General features: G+C 42.4%; 1 non-coding gene across 1 annotated transcript; it reads right to left on the reverse strand.

Annotated features, from left to right (window-relative positions):
- Positions 1-15,671: 15,671 nt before the first annotated feature.
- On the reverse strand, positions 15,672-15,789 carry LOC145412711 (5S ribosomal RNA). The gene has a single exon (XR_013899622.1). It is a non-coding gene; the product is annotated as a 5S ribosomal RNA (ribosomal RNA).
- Between the last annotated feature and the right edge of the window lie 6,739 nt (positions 15,790-22,528).

The raw sequence follows: 22,528 nt of genomic DNA on the forward strand, positions 1-22,528 counted from the left end.
GCCCATACTTCCCTGTGACCACCTTGCAGGTAAATAACACCACCTATGAAGAGCCCGTGGACGTTGCTAACATCCTCGCCAGGAGTTTTCCTCATGTAAGTAGCTCAGCCAATTCTGACCCGCGTTTTCAACATCATAAACGCACGGCTGGGCTACAGATATAAGACTTTGCCATAGAAGATGTAGACTCCCCGTACAACCAAGAGTTTATGCTAGATGAACTGCTCCTTGCCCTTAAATCCTGTAAAGACACCAACCCTGGACCAGACACCATCACTTACGGTATGATCCAGCATTTTAATCAGGAGAACGTGATTAAGATCTTAGCATTGTACAATGAGATTTGGGCGTCTCAAACGTTCCCAAACTCATGGCACTTTGCACACGTCATACCGATACCCAAAGAGGCTGGTCTTCTTATGAATCCCACTTCATTTCGTCCAATTGTGTTGACTTCTTGTCTATGTAAGGTCATGGTACGTATGGTAAACAATAGAATTCTTTTTGTTTTAGAGTCGAAGAATTTGATAAATGATCAACAATGTGGCTTCCGTAAATACAGAAGTTCACTAGATCATTTAATGAATTTGGAGCATTGTATTGCAGAGGCATTTGCCAATAAAGAATTCATGATTGGAGTGTTCTTGGACATCCATAAAGCCTATGACATGACCTGGCGACACGGTATACTAATGAAGCTCTATGGTTATGGTTTAAGAGGAAATTTGCTATTTTTATTTCAAATCTCTTAAGGGACAGAACTTTCTCTGCCAAATTGCCCCAAAATGTAACATCGGATATATTTATCCAGGAAAACGCGGTGCCATAGGGAAATGTGCTTAGTCCTACTTTATTTAGTATTATGATCATTGATATTCTGTCATCAGCTCCCATCCCGATGAATCTTAAATACTCGCTCTACGCTGACGATTGTGCAAAATGGCACTCTTCCCGTAATGCACAATTTTCGGCTGGGCGGATTCAAGCAGCCCTTGACTCCGTCTACCAATGGGCTTTGCAGTGGGGATTTAAGTTTTCCGTCCGTAAGTGTGCCACTATAGTCTTCACTAATCGTAACATACCTAATTTATGCTTTACTTTGGATAATCAGGCAGTACCTTTTCAAACTTCTGTAAAATTTTTAGGAATACATTGTGATCATAGAATGAATTTTAAACTTCACGTTAATACTTTGCTTGCTCGTTGTGATAAACCGTTAAATGTCTTCAAGTACCTAGCGGGTACTACCTTTGGTCTATCTATCTATCTATATACCTAGGCTGCTTCCCCCAAGGAAAGGGAGGTAGCCGAGACAGGACGACACACTCTCCATTTACTCATCCATTCAAACACATTCATTCGCATCTTAGCCCCAAAGGGGAGAACGGACAGATCCTCACCGCACCACACCGCACAAGGGTCAACTGCACAATGCAATCAGTGACATCCGCAGCAGGGCCCGACAGCAGAACTGGTTTACCCCTGCCACATCATAACAGACCCATCCCCTTACCCGCACCTGACCTGACTAGCTGATCAGACCAAATGCGGGAGAATATCCCCTCAGGGCTGCGTCATCACTTAATCATTCACAATTTCTCGCCATTTATTTCTGTCACGCACAGCCACTCTTCCTTGCTCAACAGACATCCCTTTCACATCCAGCGCTCTCTTCACACTGTCCATCCATCCTATTCGTGGTCTTCTCTCAGCCTTACACCTCTCACATCAGATCTAGTTATCTCTTTCACCAATCGCTCATTATCCATTCTCTCCATATGCCCAAACCATCCCAACACCCTCTGCTCAACTCTACCAGCCATCTCCCGAACAACTCCAGTTCTCCTTCGCACTTCATCATTTCGCACCCGATCCATACGCGTCACTCCACACATACTCCTCAGACACCTCATCTCCATTACATTCAAACTTTTCCTCTCTGCTACACCCATATTCCATGTTTCAGCCCCATATAATGCAGTCGGTACCACAACACCCTCATACAGCCTTCTCTTTACATCCATTCTAAGCGAACGACATTTAAACACTTTTTTCATTCCTCCCAGCACCTTTCCTACTTCATTTATTCTAAACTTCACTTCTGCATCTATTCTTCCATCCACAGCAACATGTGACCCTAGATATTTAAAACAATCTACCTCCTCAAGGAACTCACCATTCAAAACTATATTCATCCCCCTACCATCTATCAACCTCGTACACTTCATCACTTTACTCTGATTCTCATTTACTTTCAATTTCCTCCTTTCGCACACCCTTCCAAACTCCTCTACCAACTGTCTCAATCTCTCCTCTGAATCAGTCACCAGTGCAGTATCATCTGCAAACAGCAGCTGCTTCAGATTCCACTCTCCACCATCAACATTTACCCGACTCAGACCACCTAAAACTCTTGCATTCACCTCCCTTACAACACCATCCATGTAAATATTAAACAACCAAGGTGACATCACACATCCCTGCCGCAGCCCCACTCTCACGGGAAACCAATCACTCACAGCATTTCCCACTCTTGCACACGCTCTACTATTTACATAAAAACTTTTCACCCCTTTCAGTAACCTACCATCAAGTCCATACAATCTTAAAACAGTCCGCAAAGCCTCCCTATTAATTCTATCATACGTTTTATCTAAATCCATAAATGCCCAAAACACATCCTTGCCTTTCGCTAAATACTTTTCACACACTTGTCTCACAGCAAACACCTGATCAACGCGTCCCCTCCCTCTCCTAAAGCCACACTGCTCATCACTAATCACTCCCTCTGTACCCTCTCTAACTCTCATAATTAACACTCTACCATACACCTTACCTACAACACTCAACAGACTTATACCCCTAAAGCTAGTACATTCATACTTATCACCCTTGCCTTTATACAACGGGACCACACAAGCACTTGCCCAGTCAATTGGGCAGAAAATCTTTATTTATGGTGTATAAGTTCCTTATTCGATCGAAGCTAGACTATGGCGCACAGGTGTATGGCTCGGCATCCGATGCCACGCTGAAAGGATTGGATGTGCTACAGAATAAATGTTTGCGAATGTGTCTTGGAGCCATCCGGTGTACCCGTGTGGCTCGTATGGAAGTGCAGGCGAATGTGCCTCCCCTCCGTATTCGCCGTGACCACCTGGCCTTGTCCTACGGCGTAAGGACATTTACGAAAAGTAATATCGGCAAGTGGCCTGTACCCACCTGCGTCAATACCACCACCTTCTGCGGGGGGTGCATCGGCCACTTGCCGCTCGCCTCCACTTACTGACTCAGGAGGTTGGTGTGGACCCCAGTGACTGTGACATGTTGGTGCTTAAAAATATAGTGCCTTGGGAGCCACCCAGCTTTACAGTGGATGTCTCATGGCTCCCAGCACCAAAGGCCAAGGCGACGGAGGCGGAGGTCCACTACTTGTTTCGTAACATCATTGTTCGTCACTTGGGGTCCCATCAATTGTACACCGACGGCTCCAAGTCGAGTGAATGTGTGGGTGCAAGTGTGTGGTCGACTGAATGTGCCCTCAGGTTTCAGTTGCCGACTCATACATCTGTGTTTACTTCAGAACTTTTTGCTATTGACAAAGCCATAGACTATGCTCTCAATTCTAGGCATGACTCATTTGTCATATTTTCAGATTCAAAATCAGCCCTTCAGGCAATTGCATCTTGCATTACGGACTCTCACGAGATCCAGGGCCGCATCGTTAATAAGTTGCATTCATGCAACAAGTCATTCACACTGATGTAGAGCTCGAGGAAACTTGGGACGTTCCTCGTGATCTACGTTCGAGTCTATCTCTCGGAAAGAAATCAATAAATCTTCTGTGGCAAGGTCAGTGGACCAGACTAAATATTCCAACTTGTAACCCGTACCTGGGCGACTGGGACACTTCCAACCGTCCCAGTCACCTAGAAGAAAAAGTGTTGGCACGGTTACGGCTCAATGCCACCATTTTAACCCGCATGACACCATATATGGGAAGACGCTTCCCTCCGCACTGTGACATCTGTAATGCGGTTTTATCTATCAGTCATATCATCCTGCACTGTCGGCGATTTATTCATGAACGTGCTTCACTTATAAATTACTGCGATGCAGTAGATGTCCTCTTCACTCTTTCCACCATCCTGGGTGATGGGGACATTGTTATGACTGGTAAATTGATGGCTTTCCTGAGAGAGACCGGACTGATCAGAGTGATGTGACTATTTTTCTGTGTGGTTATGGTTTTTATCAACAGTAAATATTGTTACATAGCCTATGATTTCATCATCCTTTGTATAATTCTAACGTCCAGTATGCTGCATGTTTGATCACGATTCACCTCGTGGCTTCCATAGTGACCAAGCTTCCGTGTTCTACCTTACTCCCCCCTTCTCCTCCCTTATAGTAGAGTAAGTCGTTCTTTCTGTTGTTCAGGGCAGGAGTGTCAACTCTTTGTCCCATATGGCTTCATTTGCGCGTTCTTCTTACAAGTCGTATCAAGCTCTGGCGGCCCCTATATAATGAGCTCAGTCTCTGCATTAATTGCCACTTAGATCTACTCCTCATTTTCTTCACATCTCTGTCCTCCCCTGTACAGTTGTTATTATTATGAGTGCTCAGAAAGTCTCCAACCATCTAGCTGCTGTGTAATTTGAGTATAAGTGTTATTACATTTTTTCTTGTACTGTATAGCATAAGGTGTTAATTCGTAGGCCTCGTGAGGCTTTTGTGATTCATGTGGAGTTTTTATGTTGGCCATTATTAATAATATTTTGTATCTGTAATAATTTATCTTGCATTAACTGACCATTATCCGGTTTTCTCATTTTATCAGGGCTGACTTAGATAAATTTACTCTTGCTAATTTCGTGTTAATAGAGACTATTGCAGTTAACCATATATCTAACCTGTTTTTTGCCATTACATTATCCTTATGAGTCCTGAATGTTTAGTTGTTAGTTTGAGCATTAAACTTTAACTTTTAATTTTACCTAACTCTTTTGTTTTGCACCTGGAACTTTGCGGGACAGTAGTGATTTTGGTGTTCTCACTTGAAGTGTTCATTATCTCTGTTCCATAACATAAATTTGGCGACCTCACCAGGATATTCAGGATATTATCATAAGGATATTGCTTGATATTTTGTGACTGTGATTTATTCATGATGTCTGCTATTACTACGCTTGATGAAGCCAAATATTTTTTGTCAAATGTGCAAACAGTGGGTGATGTAAAAAACAGAACAAAGAATGTACTTAAAATTGTTGGGAATTGCTGTTCGCTCTCATCATTCTAAAGATCAAAGTGTTGACATGATTAATAAAAGCTTGTTTGATGTAACTCCTCCAGATGAGCAAACGCAGATTGAAATAGCTAAGTTACAGCTAGCCCTGCAGGAGGCCAATGCTAAGGAGGCTGAGTTTCAGGCTCGTGCTAAGGAGGCTGAGTCTCAGGCTCGGATTCAGGAGGCACAGGCACAGGCTCAGGCACAAATTGAACTTGCTAGGATTCAGGCAGACCATGAGTATCGCATGAAACAAGGTGGAACTGGATCATCTAGCTCTGATGATTTTGATGTGGCTAAAAATATTAAACTTGTCCCTCCTTTTAATGAATCTGATTTAACAAAGTATTTTCAGTTGTTTGAGAGGGTAGCTACAGGTTTTAATTGGCCCAAAAAGTATTGGCCAGTACTCCTTCAGACTGTTCTCACCGGTAAAGCTCAAGTAACTTATGCATCTTTGCCTCAGGATCAATCTGATAATTATGATGTAGTTAAGAGCTTGATTCTTAAGGCCTATGAGCTTGTTTCTGAAGCCTATTGAGTAAAATTTAGGACAACTTATAAGCAAGATAAGCAATCCCATGTTGAGTATGGAAAAATCAAAGAAAATCTGTTAGAGCAGTGGTTAAATTCTAAGAATGTATATTCTGATTTTGATAAATTTAAGCAGATGATTTTGCTGGAGGACTTCAAAAGGTGTATTAATAAAGATGTAAGCCTATATCTTGATGAGAAAAGAATAGATAATTTGTCTGATGCTGCAGTTTTAGCTGATCAATATGTTCTCACTCACAAGAGATATTCTAAAGAAAAAAGGAAAGCTGAGAGTAAATACGTTGCCTCTACTCAGACTACAGGTAACAGGAAAGAGAATAAAGATGATGTTTCTCAGGAAGTAAATACCAGTTCCACCTCTAGATTTCAGAAAAGTAAATGTACTAATTGTAGTAAGCTTGGTCATACTACGGAGAAATGTTTCAGGAGACAGCGTGATGTGAACAAAAAGGAGTCTTAAAATATATTCAGTCAATTGGTCTAGTGTCCACCCTTGAGAGTTCCCAGAATTCTTTAACTGAGTTAACTGAACCTGCTTTGAGGGGTAAATTAATTTCTCATGATGAAGCTCCTCTTTTGAGCAGTAACGTGGGTGACACTCTCAAGAGTTCATGTGCTAATTTCCTGTCTGATGGTTTTGTCAGTCCTCTGGACAGTAATGACAGGAAATCAGTTCAAATATATCGTGATACAGGTGCTTGCCAATCCCTTATGCTGACCAGTGTTCTAGGCTCTAATGTTAATTCCTCTGATGAAACTGTAATCTTACAAGGTGTAGGGAATAATTACTTCTATGTCCCTCTGTGCAGAGTGAATTTAGAGTCTGGTTTTGTTAATGGTTCCGTTATGGTTGGGTTGGTTGAGACACTCCCAATGTCAGGTGTAACTTTCTTACTTGGAAATGATATTGGTGGAAGTCAAGTGTGTCCAGCTCCTTAGTTGTCTAGTAAACCAGTGACTGCAACCCAGGATTGTGATGTCCCTGATGTGTTCTCTGGATGTGCTGTCACTAGGGCTAAGTCTAAAGTTACTGGTGACTTAGAGGATAATGATGATGATGATGATGTTATCCTAGTTGACACTGTTCTTACTAATTTGGACCACTCACCAGATGAGGCAGTACCCCGTAGTGTTGATAATTTGTCTCGTCAAGAGTTGGTTGAGTTGCAGGTTGCTGACCCTGAGTTGAAAGGTCTAGCTAACTCTGCTTGCAGTGAGGAAGAGTCAGCTGGTACTTCTACTTGTTATTATATAAAGTCAGGAGTACTTATGACAAAGTGGAGACCCCCAACAGTATCAGCCGACTGTGAATGGGAGGTTGTACATCAAGTTGTCATCCCTCGTGTTTGTAGGCAGGATATCATTAGAGTGGCTCATGATTCCAGTTTGGCAGGACACCTTGGAGAGAGGAAGACTGTGGCACGCATTTTGAAACACTTCTACTGGCCAGGTATCTTCAGAGATGTTTCCTGGTATTGTAAGTCTTGTCACACCTGTCAAGTTGTGGGGAAGTGTAATCAGACCGAAAAGGTTGCACCTCTAGTTCCCATTCCTCCTTTTGAGGCGCCATTCACCCGTGTGTTGGTGGATATTGTGGGCCCTCTTCCTAAGACTTCTTCAGGATTTTCTTATTTGTTGACCCTGATTGATATGGCTACTCGTTATCCTGAAGCCATTCCACTTAGAAATATCTCAGCAAAGAACGTGGTTAAGGAAATGCTAGGGTTCTTCATCAAGTTTGGTCTGCCCAAGGAGGTACAGTCAGACCGGGGAAGTAATTTCATGTCCAATGTTTTCAAGCAGTCTCTGAAATAGTTGGCCATCACCCAGATCACGTCTTCAGCTTACCATCCCCAGACCCAAGGAGCGTTGGAGAGATATCATCAAACACTCAAATCGATGCTCAAGAAATACTGTTTGATACATCAGAAAGACTGGGATAAAGGTCTTCCAATCGTTGTATTTGCCGCAAGAGAATCTCCAAATGAATCACTGGGCTTCTCACCCTTTGAACTACTGTTTGGCCATGAAGTAAGAGGACCCCTTAAGCTACTCAAGGAATGCTGGCTGTCGGAGGAAGATTACGTCAACCTGCTGGAGTATGTGATGAAGTTCAAAAAACGGCTGTCCACTGCTTTACAGCTGGCGAGAGAGAATTTAGGAGCTGCTCAGGAGAAGATGAAGACTTGGTATGATAAGAAGTCCAGGTTATGCCACTTTCAGCCAGGAGATCAAGTTTTGATTCTGCTACCGGTGCATGGGCAACCTCTTCAAGCCAAGTTTAGTGGTCCTTATTTCGTGGAGAAGAAACTCGGTGATGTCAACTATGTCATCGCCACACCAGATCGTAGAAAGAACAAGCAACTTTGTCACATCAACATGCTAAAGTTATATCACAGGCGGGACGAAAATAATCCAGTCTGCACTGTAGCTGTTCCACCTGAGTCTGCAAGTGAAGTTCTCCCATGCGCACGAGCCTGACTGATAGTTTGGGGAAGAATCCTGATATCATGAATGATCTCCAGACTAAGCTTTCTCATCTACCTCCCGAGGAAAGGCAGGAGTTTTCGGCATTACTGCAGGAGTACCCGCAAGTGTTCCGTGCCACTCCAGGAAAAACCACTGTGTTGATGCATGATGTCGATGTTGGAGACGCAAAGCCAATCAAATTGCCTCCTTACCGTGTGAACCCAGTGAAAGTTCCTCTCATCGAGAAGGAGCTTGGCTACCTGTTGGACCACAAGATGATTGAGCCCTGTCAGAGCGAGTGGAGTTCTCCTGTCACTCTAGTCCCTAAGCCAGGTGGGTCACAGCGGCTTTGCATCGACTACAGACGTGTTAATCAGAAAACCAAAACAGACACTTACCCTCTCCCTCGCGTGGAAGATTGCATAGATAAGATCGGAAAGGCTAGGTACATAAGTAAGTTTGATTTGTTAAAGGGATACTGGCAAGTACCTATGACTGAACGTGCTAGGGAGATCTCATGTTTTGTAACACTAGGAAAGACCTTTGCATGTTCTGTAATGCCATATGGTATGAAGAATGCACCAGCCACTTTTCAGAAGCTCATGAATGTTGTAACAGAGGGTTTGGCAGGGTGTGTTGTTTATATTGATGATATATTAATCTTCAGTGACAACTGGAAAGATAACCTATGCCATGTCAGTAAATTTCTTGAGCGTTTGGTTCAGGCTAATGTTGTAGCTAATATATCAAAGTGTGAGTTTGGTCAAGCTAAAATTCAGTACCTTGGGTACGTGATTGGTGATGGACATGTTGCACCACCAGGAGCTAAGGTTCAGGTTATAAGTGATCTTCCCAGACCTAAAAGTAGGAAAGAGCTACAAAGATTTTTGGGAATGGTAGGTTATTACAAGAGATTTGTTCTTTACTTTTCAATTCTTGTATCACCACTTACAGACCTACTGAAAAAGGGAGTTAAATTTGTCTGGACCGATAACTGTGAATCCTCTTTCAGTAAACTTAAAGCTATCTATTAAGTCAGCCAGTGCTCGCTACTCCAAATTTTGCTAAACCTTTTAAGATGTCTGTTGACGCAAGTGATCAAGGAGCTGGGGCTGTTTTGCTGCAAGAGGATGATCAGGGTATTGAACACCCTGTATCTTATTACTGTAAGAAGTTCACTCCACCTCAAAAGAACTACTCAACTATCGAGAAAGAGCCTTTGGCCTTGATTTTGGGTTTACAGCATTTTTCATTTTATTTGTGTTCTGGTTTTGACCCCATAGTCATTTATACCGATCATAACCCACTGAAATTCCTTAGTAAGTTTAAAGATAAAAATCAGAGATTGACAAGATGGAGTCTACTTCTTCAGGAGTATTCATTAGACATACAACATGTCAAGGGGAAAGAAAATATTATTGCAGATTGCTTATCTAGACTTTAGACAGATTGTTTTAGAGTAATAAGAAATTTCCTTTGTAAATTTCTTTTTCTTTGTGGGGAGGTGTTACATAGCCTATGATTTCATCATCCTTTGTATAATTCTAACGTCCAGTATGCTGCATGTTTGATCACGATTCGTCTCGTGGCTTCCATAGTGACCAAGCTTCCGTCTTCTACCTCACTCCCCCCTTCTCCTCCCTTATAGTAGAGTAAGTCGTTCTTTCTGTTGTTCAGAGCAGTTGTGTCAACTCTTTGTCCCCTATGGCTTCATTTGCGCGTCCTTCTTACAAGTCGTATCAAGCTCTGCCGGCCCCTATATAATGAGCTCAGTCTCTGCATTAATTGCCACTTAGATCTACTCCTCATTTTGTTCACATCTCTGTCCTCCCCTGTACAGTTGTTATTATTGTGAGTGCTCAGGAAGTCTCCAGCCATCTAGCAGCTGTGTTTGAATATAAGTGTTATTACATTTTTTCTTTTACTGTATAGCATAAGGTGTTAATTCGTAGGCCTGGTGAGGCTTTTGTGATTCATGTGGAGTTTTCATGTCAGCCATTATTAATAATATTTTGTATCTGTAATAATATATCTTGTATAAACTGAGCATTATCCGGTTTTCCCATTTTATCAGCGCTGACTTATATAAATTTACTCTTGCTAATTTCGTGTTAATAGAGGCTATTGCAGTTAACCATATATTTAACCTGTTTTTTGCCATTACATTATCCTTATGAGTCCTGAATGTTTAGTTGTTAGTTTGAGTATTAAACTTTAACTTGTAATTTTACCTAACTCTTTTGTTTTGAACCTGGAACTTTGCGGGACAGTAGTGATTTTGGTGTTCTCACTTGAAGTGTTCATTATCTCTCTCTGCTCCGTAACAATATGTATATATTGTAATATTAATTAGGATTGACAGTTGACATATTTTAAATAGTTCCTCCTCCCACCGATCTATTTCTAATATAGATGTCCCCTACATTAAGCCAAGTTCCTCGGCTGACAGTCACCAGCTGATGAGTGCAAGTGTGCAATATAGGAAGGTATTGGGCACTTGCAGTCGATGGTGGTATGCTGGGCCAGGTTCTTTACTTTTTGTACAAATTATGTAAATACATTTTACTATCTTGCTTAAGTTATTCTAATTAGGGACGACAGCTGACGTATGTGGAAATGTTCCTGACTCGTCTGGTTCCCTTTCATATATTGATGTCCCCTATATTAGGTTCTGCCTCGACTGACAGTCACCAGGTGATGAGTGCAGGTATGTAATGTAGAAAGGCATTACATATCTGCAGTCGATGTTCTCTTGGTCGAGGCTTTTTTACCATTAGTGTAGGTCTAGTTATTTGTCTCTTAGGATTTAGTATAGGTTAGCGATTTGTCTGTTAGGCATTAGTTTTAGGGGCCTTTAGATTAGGTATTTTTTATTATAAGTAATATAAGGTTAAAAATATAAAAACTAAATAATAATAATAAAAAAACTACAAAAAAAAATATTATATATATATATATATGTACGTGTGCGTGAAAGTGTGTATGTTCATATGCATGGATGTATGTATGTATGTATGTATGTATATATGTTTGTATATATATGTATATATGTGTCAATATATATACATATATATATTTTTTCTTTAATGATCAGAGGCTGCGGCCTCAATGGTTGATAGAAAAAAAAAAAAAAAACTGAGCGAGTGGGACTTTGATGCATGGTCGTGAGGAGTGTGGACGTGTTTTTCGTTGTGCTCTTCTCTAGTTTTCAGGGCTGCCTCTCCGGCAATAGCATCTTTTTTATCACCCTTCCGGTGACTCTTAGGTTTAGCTTGTTCTCAGTTACCTCCCCTCCCTGTTAATCTTGAACAGTAGGTGTCTCTTCTAATAAACTGAGTTTACCTTTGCTTATCGCCCACGGAGGGTCCCCCCCCACTGATCGCTCTGGGGCGTGAATAAACACAGTCGAGCCTCCCTGGAGTGGTTTAAGAGGGCAACCTCAGACTTGGGTGTGTGGTCCCCGGCTGATTGTTCCTTGATCATATTTTCTCCTTCTTCCCACTTCCCCCGTTAGGAGGGGGGGTTACTATGGAGGATGCCCCTACTGCCTCCCCCCCCCTCAATGGGGGAGGTAGTCCTGACCGACCCCCGACTACTTCACGGACAGTCAGCCCCCAGATAGAACGGCCCCAGACTCGTTTGCCTCGTGACGTGAATGTAAAAAACGTGGAGTTTGTCACCATTCATGCTCTAGGTTCCACTCTCTTGAGCAGTCTCAATCCCTTCATGATTTAGAAGGTTATTGATGGCTGTGCTGGGGAGGTGGAACAAGTCAAAAAACTTGTGAACGGAGACCTCCTTGTAAAGATTTGCAATTCTTCCCAGGTTAAGGACTTGCTGAAGCTGTGCAAGTTTCATATCTATGATGTCGAAGCCAAGATCCCATCTTCCATGAATTCCTGCCAGGGTGTCATCACTTCCAGGGATCTCATGGTGATGAGTGAGGAAGAGATCATAGAGGAACTTTCTCAGCAAGATGTAATCGATGCCCACTTCATAACAAGATATTCGGAAGGTGTCAGGACAAAGACTGTGACTATTGTTTTGACTTTTGGAAAAGTATCACTGCCTAGTCATGTCAAAATTGGTTACGAAATTGTTCATGTGCGGCCATATATTCCCAACCCTTTCCGTTGCTTGAAATGCCAGTTGTATGGGCATGGTTCCAAGACTTGTCGGGCTTCCCAGCCAGTGTGTGGCAAGTGTGCAAGCCAAGGTCATGATGCGGAACATTGCACATCTGAGACGGTCTGTTGCTATCACTGCAAGGGCACTCACTCCACTTCCTCTAGGGATTGTCCCAAGTGGGAGGAGGAGAAGGAGGTCTGCACAGTGAAGGCAACTGAGGGCATTTCCTATTACAAAACTAGGAAAAAGGTAAAGGAGTTGCATGCAAGTCCCATGCCAAATAGGTCCTATGCTTTGGCCGTAATGTCCCGTCCTGTGATGTGCTCTGTAGAGACGCAGACTGATCTTGTCCTTCTCCCTACTGCCACTCACAGTACATCTCCATCTCGACCTCCTGTCTGCTCCAACCCTCTCACTGACATCCCTAAGGCTTCAAGTTATTCTCAGGCTGCTGCTCCCTCTCCATCACTATGGCCTGAAGCAAAGCCTGACAAGTCTAGTAAACGTAATATGACCACCCTCACAAAACAGTCAAAGGCTTTTCGTCTCATTAACTCTCCTCCTCTTACTGAGTCCCTTCAACCTCTGTCTCTTTGCCACACTGTTGCATCTTTATCTCTTTTCTATCGCTGCTTTAATGGTCACTGCTCCTCTGAACTGCTTGCATTGCTACGCCTCTACGACGGGCGTGTAGCACCCGTCTGGCAGCAAACTCTCATCCCTTTTCTGTCCAACTCTCTAATGCAAGAGTTAACCGTTACTCCCAGTCTTTCATTTATGCAACAGGTCAGCTCTGGAACTGTCTTTCTCTGTCTGTATTTCCTGCTGCCTATGATCTCCAGTCTTTCAAACGCAGTGTGTCCAGGCATCTCAAAATGATCGGATCTTGAATTTGGCTCTCTATTGTATTTTGTTTTTCTCTTGGAGGGAACTGTCATTGCGGTCTCATGGCCTTTCGTTCCTTCTTCTTCGCATAAAAAAAAAAAAAGTCTCGTCCTCATCTTCTTCCAGTTCCCACTCCAGCGAGGGAGAGGAAGGTTAGTTTTTCCTCGGGGGAGTCAGGGAACCTCGTAATTGACGACAATATAGAGATTTCCGTGAACAAGCACCGGGATAGGTCACCCGGTAGGCGCTCGCCTGCCGACGGACGACAAAAAAATGACAAAGCACACTGACCCCCAACGAAAATCTTAAACCGTCGCTTTCACTGTATTACAGTGGAATTGTAGAGGTATTGGGAATAAGTTACAAGATATAGTAATCTTGCTTTCTATAAACAGGCCAGACGTTATTTGTTTACAGGAGACTCGCCTGGAGGATCATCCTGATCCTCCACAGTTCAAACACAATCACTTGTATAGAAGATATGAAGGTCACGGAGTTGCCATTTACACACACAAATCACACCCACAAACGGAAATGATTCTAAATTCTACTCTGGAAGCTGTCGCGTACAGAGTAAAATTTAATAACACGTATGTCTATTTCCTCTCTGTACTGTCCTCCACACGGCCGCATTGATAGTGATGCTTTAAATTCACTATTTGAACATTTGCCTGGAAATAAGTTAGTGTTGGGCGATTTTAATGCCCATCACTATCAATGGGGTAGCTTGAGGATTGATGGTCATGGGGAGCAAGTAGCCGACCTGATACTACAGTCCAACCTCTGTCTTCTGAACGATGGTAAAGTGACTCGTGTAGATGATCGTACTGGTAACTATTCGGTCATTGACTTATCTTTGGCCTCCCCTGGTATACATCAAGATTTCTCATGGGACCCTTACGACGACTCCTTGGGAAGTGATCATTTACCCACCTGTCTTTCTTATACACGCGACATCATTTCGGACCCTCCACTTCCAAAATTTAACTATAAGAAAGCAGATTGGGGATCCTTCTCAAGGATCGCCAATTTAGATATATCTGGGGAGACCATGGATGTTAAGGTCGAAAATATAACTACTTCCATATTACACGCAACTGAGGCTGCTATTCCCAAGACTTCTACAGTTCATGCGAAGCATAGAGCACATTGGTGGACGCCGGATTGCTGACAAGCATTAAAAAAACGCAGTAGGAGATACAGAATTTTTGATAGTCAGCCCACTGAGAAAAATTTTATTGCATACAAACAGGCACGGGCTGAGGCAAGGAGAATAATAAGGGCCAAACGTGACTCCTGGCGGTCCTTTGTGTCCACGGTGACTCGTACAACACCATTACGTAAAGTCTGGTCCACCATAAGAATATTAAATAATAAAGGCCCATATTTCCCAGTCACCACTTTGCAAGTAAATAATAACATCTATGACGAACCCGTGGACGTTGCTAACATCCTCGCCAGGAGTTTTTCACAAGTAAGTAGCTCACCCAATTATGACCCGCGTTTCCAACATCATAAACGAATGGCTGAGCTACAGATTATTGACTTTGCCACAGAAGACGTAGACTCCCCGTACAACCAAGAGTTTATGTTAGATGAACTGCTCCTTGCCCTTATATCCTGTAAAGACACCAGCCCTGGACCAGACACCACCACATACGGTATGATCCAGCATCATAATCAGGACAACCTGATTAAGATGTTAGCATTGAACAATGAGATTTGGGCATCTCGAACGTTCCCAAACTAATGGCACTTTGTGCATGTCATATGAATCCCACTTCATTTCGTCCTATTGTGTTGACTTCTTGTCTATGTAAGTTCATGGAACCTATGGTAAACAATAGGCTTCTTTTTGTTTTAGAGTTGAAGAATTTGTTAAATGATCAACAATGTGGCTTCCGTAAATACAGAAGTTCACTAGATCATTTAATGAATTTGGAGCATTGTATTGCAGAGGCATTTGCCAATAAAGAATTCATGATAGGGGTGTTCTTGGCCATCCATAAAGCCTATGACATGACATGGCGACACGGTATACTAATGAAGCTCTATGCTTATGGTTTAAGAGGAAATTTGCCTATTTTTATTTCAAATTTCTTAAGGGATAGAACTTTCTCTGTCAAATTGCCCCGAAACGTAACATCGGATATATTTATCCAGGAAAACGGGGTGCCACAGGGAAGTTTGCTTAGTCCTACTTTATTTAGTATTATCATTCATTCATTCGTTGCCAGACGCCATGTATCCCAAACGATGTGGTCAAGGGCTTAGAGTTAATTGTTTTTACAGGGAGGGGCACTAATCCTCCACCAACCCCACTGCACACGTAGGGAGAACGTTATGCCAACAGCATCTGGTGTTCCCAGGTGGTCACCCATCCAAGTACTAACCAGACCCAAATTGCTTAACTTCGCTGATCGGACGGGAAGCGGTGTACTCAACGTGGTATGGCCGTTGGCCATATTATCAATGATATTCTGTCATCAGCTCCCATCCCGAAGAATCTTAAATACTCGCTCTACGCTGACGATTGTGCAATATGCCACTCTTCCCATAATGCACAATTTTCGGCTGGGCAGATTCAAGCAGCCCTTGACTCCGTCCACCAATGGGCCTTGCAGTGGGGATTTAAGTTTTCCGTTCGTAAGTGTGCCGCTATAGTCTTCACTAATCGTAACGTACGTAATTTGTGCTTAACTTTGGATGATCAGGTGGTACCTTTTCAAAATTCTGTAAAATTTTTAGGAATACATTTTGATCATAGAATGAATTTTAAACTTCACGTTAATACTTTGCTTGCTCGTTGTGATAAACCGTTAAATGTCCTAAAGTACCTAGTGGGTACTACCTGGGGTGCCGACAGAAAATCTTTATTAATGGTGTATAAGTCCCTTATTCGATGGAAGCTAGACTATGGCGCACAGGTGTATGGCTCGGCATCTGATGCCACGCTAAGGATTGGATGTGTTACAGAATAAATGTTTGCGAATGTGTCTTTGAGCCATCCGGTGTACCCGTGTGGCTCATATGGAAGTGGAGGCGAATGTGACTCCCCTCCATATTCGTCATGACCACCTGGCCTTGTCCTACGGCATAAGGACGTTTAGGAAAAGTAATATCGGCAATGTGGCCTGTACCCCCCTGCGTCAATACCACCACCTTCTGCAGGGGGTGCGTCGGCCACTTGCCATTCGTCTTCACTTACTGACTCAGGAGCTTGGTGTGGACCCCAGTGACTGTGACAAGTTGGTGTTTAAAAAGATAGCGCCTTGGGACCCACCCGGCTTTTCAGTGGATGTCTCATGGCTCCCAACGCCAAAGGCTAATGCGCCGGAGGCGGAGGTCCACCACTTGTTTCGTAACATCATTGTTCGTCACTTGGGGTCCCATCAATTGTACACTGACGGCTCCAAGTCGAGTGAATATATGGGTGCAAGTGTGTGGTTGAATGAATGTGCTCTTAGGTATCGGTTGCCGACTCATACATCTGTGTTTACTTCAGAACTTTTTGCTATTGACAAAGCCATAGACTATGCTCTCAATTCTAGACATGACTCATTTGTCATATTTTCAGATTCAAAATCAGCCCTTCAGGAAATTGCATCTTGTACTACGGACTCTCACGAGATCCAGGGCCGCATCGTTAAAAAGTTGCATTCATGTAACAAGTCATTCACGCTGATCTGAGTGCCTGGTCATTGTCGTATCTACGGCAATGAGCAGGCTGACTTACTTGCAAAGTCGGCTGTAGAGCTCGAGGAGACTTGGAACGTTCCTCGCGATCTACGGTCGAGTCTTTATCTCGGAAAGAAATCAATAAATCTTCTGTGGCAAGGTCAGTGAACCAGACTAAATATTCCAACTTCTCAGCCGTACCTGGGCGACTGGGACACTGCCAACCGTACCAGTTACCTAGAAGAAAAAGTGTTGGCACGTTTATGGCTCAATGCCACCATTTTAACCCACGTGAAACCATATATGGAAAGACTCTTCCCACCGCACTGTGACATCTGTAATGCGGTGTTATCTATCAGTCATATCATCGTGTGCTGTCGGCGAGTTATTTGTGAACGTGCTTCACTTATAAATTACTGCGATGCAGTAGATGTACCCTTCACCCTTTCCACCATCCTGGGTGATGGGGACATGTTATGACTGATAAATTGATGGCTTTTTTGAGAGAGACCGGACTGATCAGAGTGATGTGACTTTTTTACTGTGTGGTTATGGTTTTTATCAACGGTAAAAATGTATATATTGTAATATTAATTAGGGTTGACAGTTGACATATTTTAAATAGTTCCTCCTCCCACTGATCTATTTCTAATATAGATGTCCCCTACATTAAGCCAAGTTCCTCGCCTGACAGTCACCAGCTGATGAGTGCAAGTGTGCAATATAGGAAGGTATTTGGCACTTGCAGTCGATGGTGGTCTGCTGGGCGAGGTTCTTCACTTTTTGTACAAATTATGTAAATACGTTATACTATCTTGCTTAAGTTATTCTAATTAGGGACGACAGCTGACGTATATGGGAATGTTCCAGACTCGTCTGGTTCCCTTTCATATATTTATGTCCCCTGTATTAGGTTGTGCCTCGACTGACAGTCATCAGGTGATGAATGCAGGTATGTAATGTAGAAAGGCATTACATATCTGCAGTCGATGGTGTTCTTTGGGTCAAGGCTTTTTTAACATTAGTGTAGGTCTAGTTATTTGTCTCTTTGGATTTAATATAGGTTAGCGATTTTTCTGTTAAGTGGTTAGTTTTAGGGTATTTAGATTAGGTATTTTTTATCATAAGTAATATAAGGTTAAAAATATAAAAAATAAATAAAAATAAAAATAAAACTACAAAAAAATAATAAAATAAAAATTATTATATATATATATATATATATATATATATATATATATATGTACGTGTGCATGAAAGTATGTTCATATGCATGGATGTGTGTATGTATGTATGTATGTACATAAATATTTTAGTATATATATGAATATATGTCTCAATATATATATATATATATATATATATATATATATATATATATATATATATATATATATATATATATATATATATATATATATATATACATATATATATATATATATATATATATACATATATATATATATATATATATATATATATATATATATATATATATATATATATATAAATATATATATATATATTTGCTTTAATGACCAGAGGCTCCGGCCTCAATGGTCGATAGGCAAAAAAAAAAAAAAAAAAATCCTGAGCGAGTTAACGGCTTGAGCTAGACCAGTGTGTTGGGCTGCTCTGTTCTGGGGATATTATTATAATATAGTAGTTTATCTGCCACACGTAAGTTAATGTTTATTGTCAGCACATGATGGATTTATTAGGTTCTTTTGATATTGTTAATATTTATAAGAATTATTTAGAATCACTGTTATTGCCCTAGCTAATGTCACATGTTATATTAGTGTTGTCTTTATTTTTATGCCAGGTCTGTATTGCAAGTCCCCAGAGGTTTTACAACCCAAGGGCTACTTTATGTTCTGGTTTATCTTTATTATTAACTTTCGGAACTTTAGGATAATTTCTGCAAGAGCTAGTTTGGCAATCCTGTTTGATCCTGTTTGTTTTTGTTGTTGTAGCTTTAAGTTAGTGTTAAGTAAACTTAAGTATTTTTAATTGCCTATTTCATTCCTCCTTTTGGTCATTGGTATGTTTTACACTTTATCACCATTTTCCCCCATTTCAGCTTACTACTTGGTGTGGCTAACTGCCACTTGGTATTCAAAAATTTCCGTTACGCACTTTACAGGCTATCAGATAGTCCTTTAGCCCCTCCATGTCGTAACAAAGTGGCGACCTCGCCAGGATTGTCAATACTAGGTTTTCTAGGGTTTAAGAAAGATTGTGTAAGATGTCATAGTCCCTGAGAGCTGTATATTTAATTGTTAGTGTACCGAGCTTATGCAGTCATGGAAACGGATGCCCATGCACGCGTAAATTTGCCACCTGTGGTTGAGGGTGTTGTAGCATCAGAGCCTGAATCCCCTCATCTTAGATCAGAAGATCGGGGTTCCCCTGTCTCTAATAGATTTTTGCAGGATATCAGGTTGGTGCAGGCTAAGTGGGAACACGAGGTTCAGATGGAGCAAATGAAGCTAGAGGTAGAGCAGGCAAAGATAGAGCATGCTAGAGAACAGGCAGAGCAAGCCAGAGATTATGCAAAGATAGAGCAGGCAAAGATAGAGTGAGCTAGAGAACAGGCAGAGCAAGCTAGAGAGCAGGCAAAGCTTGAACAGGCTATTTTAGAGCATAAGGCAAAGCTAGAACAGGCAAAGTTAGAGCAGCAGGCAAAGCTAGAACAGATGAAGTTAGAACAAATGAAACTTGAGCATGAATATCGTATGAGATCCTCCGAAGGCCAGATAAATTCTTTCCATTCCTTCTCAGGTTTCTGTACTACTGATCCCACTAAATTCGTACCTCCTTTTGACGAGACCCTTGTTTTGGAGTTATTCTCATGTTCTGAAAAAATTGCTGCTGGAAATAAGTGGCCTAAAGACCGATGGCCTACCCTAGTTCATACTGTGCTTAAAGGCAAGGCCCTCAGAGTGTTTGACAGCTTATGTTTTCAAGAATGCTCAGATTATGAAGTTTTGAAGAGCTCAGTTTTACGTGCTTATGAATTAAGACCTGAGGCATACCGTCAGCAGTTTAGGAATGCTAAGAAATGCCCCCAGGAGCCTTACTTAGAGTTTGCTAGGCATGTGACTGACACTTTCCAAATGTGGATTCGAAGTAAAAACGTGGCAGATTGCGATAACCCAAGCTGTACTGGGTTAAGGGATATTGTAATCCTTGAGAATTTCTTGGATAAATTAGACAGTGAATTAAGGATTCATTAATCAGACAAGCAAATTAATACAGTGTCTGAAGCACCTGTCATTATTGATGATTATGTCTTGCATAAATATGGGAATAAACCTAAGGAACTCTCTAGGAATATCTCCTCTGAGAAGTATACCCCACAGCAGAGTAACCAACACTCGGGTAAGCCAGACCTAGCTATTAATTCCAAACCTAATCCTTCTTCTGCGCCCTCTAATATCTCCTCTAGTTCTTTCAGGCACCCTTATCACTTTTGTACTTATTGCAAGCGTCCAGGTCACAGTGTTGAAAAGTGTTTCAAGAAGAATGTTCCGTCTAAGCCCGTCAACCTTGTTCGAGGTGGACCAGTGGTGACTCCAGTTTGCCCTTCAGGCCAAAAGGTAGCTGGAGAGTCTTGCGTCTCTTCCCCCTCTCAACTTGTTGTTTCAGTGATTGGGGATATGGAGCCCGCTGTTGAATTGCAGGCGGGAGGTGGTATGCCCTCACCCGTTCCTGATGCCACTTCACTTTCTGGAGACATTGTCCAGGCGGCAGTTAGCAGTTCTGCCCCTGCTTCTTCTTTTGCTCCATATTTGTTTTCTGGCGTGGTATTGTTGGACAGAGCAGAATTTCCTGTGAAGATTCTGCGTGACACTGGAGCTTCACTTTCGTTGTGGGTAAGCCCTGTGTACCCCCCCCCCCAAGTTACACCTGAAACTAAAGTCCCAACTAAAGAGTTTGTGATGATTCAAGGAGTTACTGGCGCGAAGGTAATCCCTGTGGTCACTGGTGACTTGAAATGTAACCTGTTTGAGGGACAAGCACGCCTTGGACTAGTTGACTCTCTTCCGGTTGAAGGCGTTGACCTGCTACTGGGAAATGACTTGGCAGGTGAGAACAAGTGTATTGCCCCTGTACTGTCTGAGATACCTGTGCCTGATGATCCCCCACAGGTTAATAAAGATGATGTAGATGTATTTCCAGCACGTGCTGTAATCAGATCTATGGCACTGACAGCAGAACAGAGACATGTCACTTAGCAAAGGGGAGTCTGGTGATCCTTCGGCCATTGTGGAAACTAGCCCAGAGACGGCGACCAAAGACACCAGTGAGAAAGGCTCTGATGATTGCTATTCCCTGGAAGATACGTTCATGAATTTACCAGATGATAATTCTCCCGTTCCTGTCGAGGAGGTGAGTGTTGAGAGATTGAAGGAGATGCAGGCAGGTGATCCAGAGATCCAGAAGCTGAGGTTAGTTGCAGTGGAGGATTGCGACGTTGAAAAAGGCAATTGCTTTTATGTGAAGGGTGGAGTATTGTGGAGGCGATGGCGTCCCTCGTATGTTGATGATGACGGAATGTGGGATTATCAGATTGTTGTGCCCAGTGCTTGTAGGAAGGAGCTGTTGGAGTTGGCTCACTGTACTCCGTTTTCAGGCCACATGGGTGTTAGGAAGACACTAGAGCGGCTGCGTGCAGAGTTCTACTGGCCGCATATGGCAGCAGATGTGGCCCAGTTTGTACGGTGTTGCCATACTTGCCAGATGGTGGGGAATCCTAATGAACCCATAGCTAAGTCGCCTCTCATTCCCATTCCTGCCTTTGACCCTCCATTTACTCGTATTATAGTTGATATGGTGGAACCCCTGCCTCCTACATCCTCTGGTAATAAGTACCTACTAACTATAATTGACTCTTCCACTAGATACCCTGAGGCTATCCCTGTTCGTTCCCCGAAGGCTAGAACAGTTGTTCGGGCATTGCTTGATTACTTCACTAAGTTTGGGTTGCCAAGGGAGATTCAGTCTGATAGAGGGTCTAATTTTCTTTTAACCCGCGGCGTCCCAGGGACGTACTTCCACGTCCTCACGTTTCTCCACAGCTAATCCCGGGGACGTACTTCAACGTCCTGCAATTGCAAGGTTCATAATTTCCACAATTTTCAATTTTCGCAAGTCATTTTTGGTACGTATACACGTGACACCTTCCTCAACAAGATGCCAGGCAGAGACAATGCCTTACCCAGCATGACCTCCTCCCCTCCCCTGCATGCCATTGTCTCAGCAATTCACCTGTTATCAGTGACCTGGCCAGTATAGCCATGTCATGCCACGGTACGAAATTCAGGGCCAGAGTGATTCCCCAATCGATGACAATGTGGAGGACAACCTTTACATAGCATTAGAGGAAGAAACAGTTAGAAATGATGATCAGGTAATGTGGCAAAAAAAGGTCAGGTATTAGTGAGTGAAACAATGCTTATAATGCCTATATTACTGCTTGAAAACCAATATACTCTTGTACTACATATAAATTCG

Source organism: Coenobita brevimanus, chromosome 93 (genome assembly GCF_032717465.1).
Source record: "Coenobita brevimanus isolate Jiangsu-jjx chromosome 93, ASM3271746v2, whole genome shotgun sequence".
Lineage (NCBI taxonomy): Eukaryota > Metazoa > Arthropoda > Malacostraca > Decapoda > Coenobitidae > Coenobita > Coenobita brevimanus.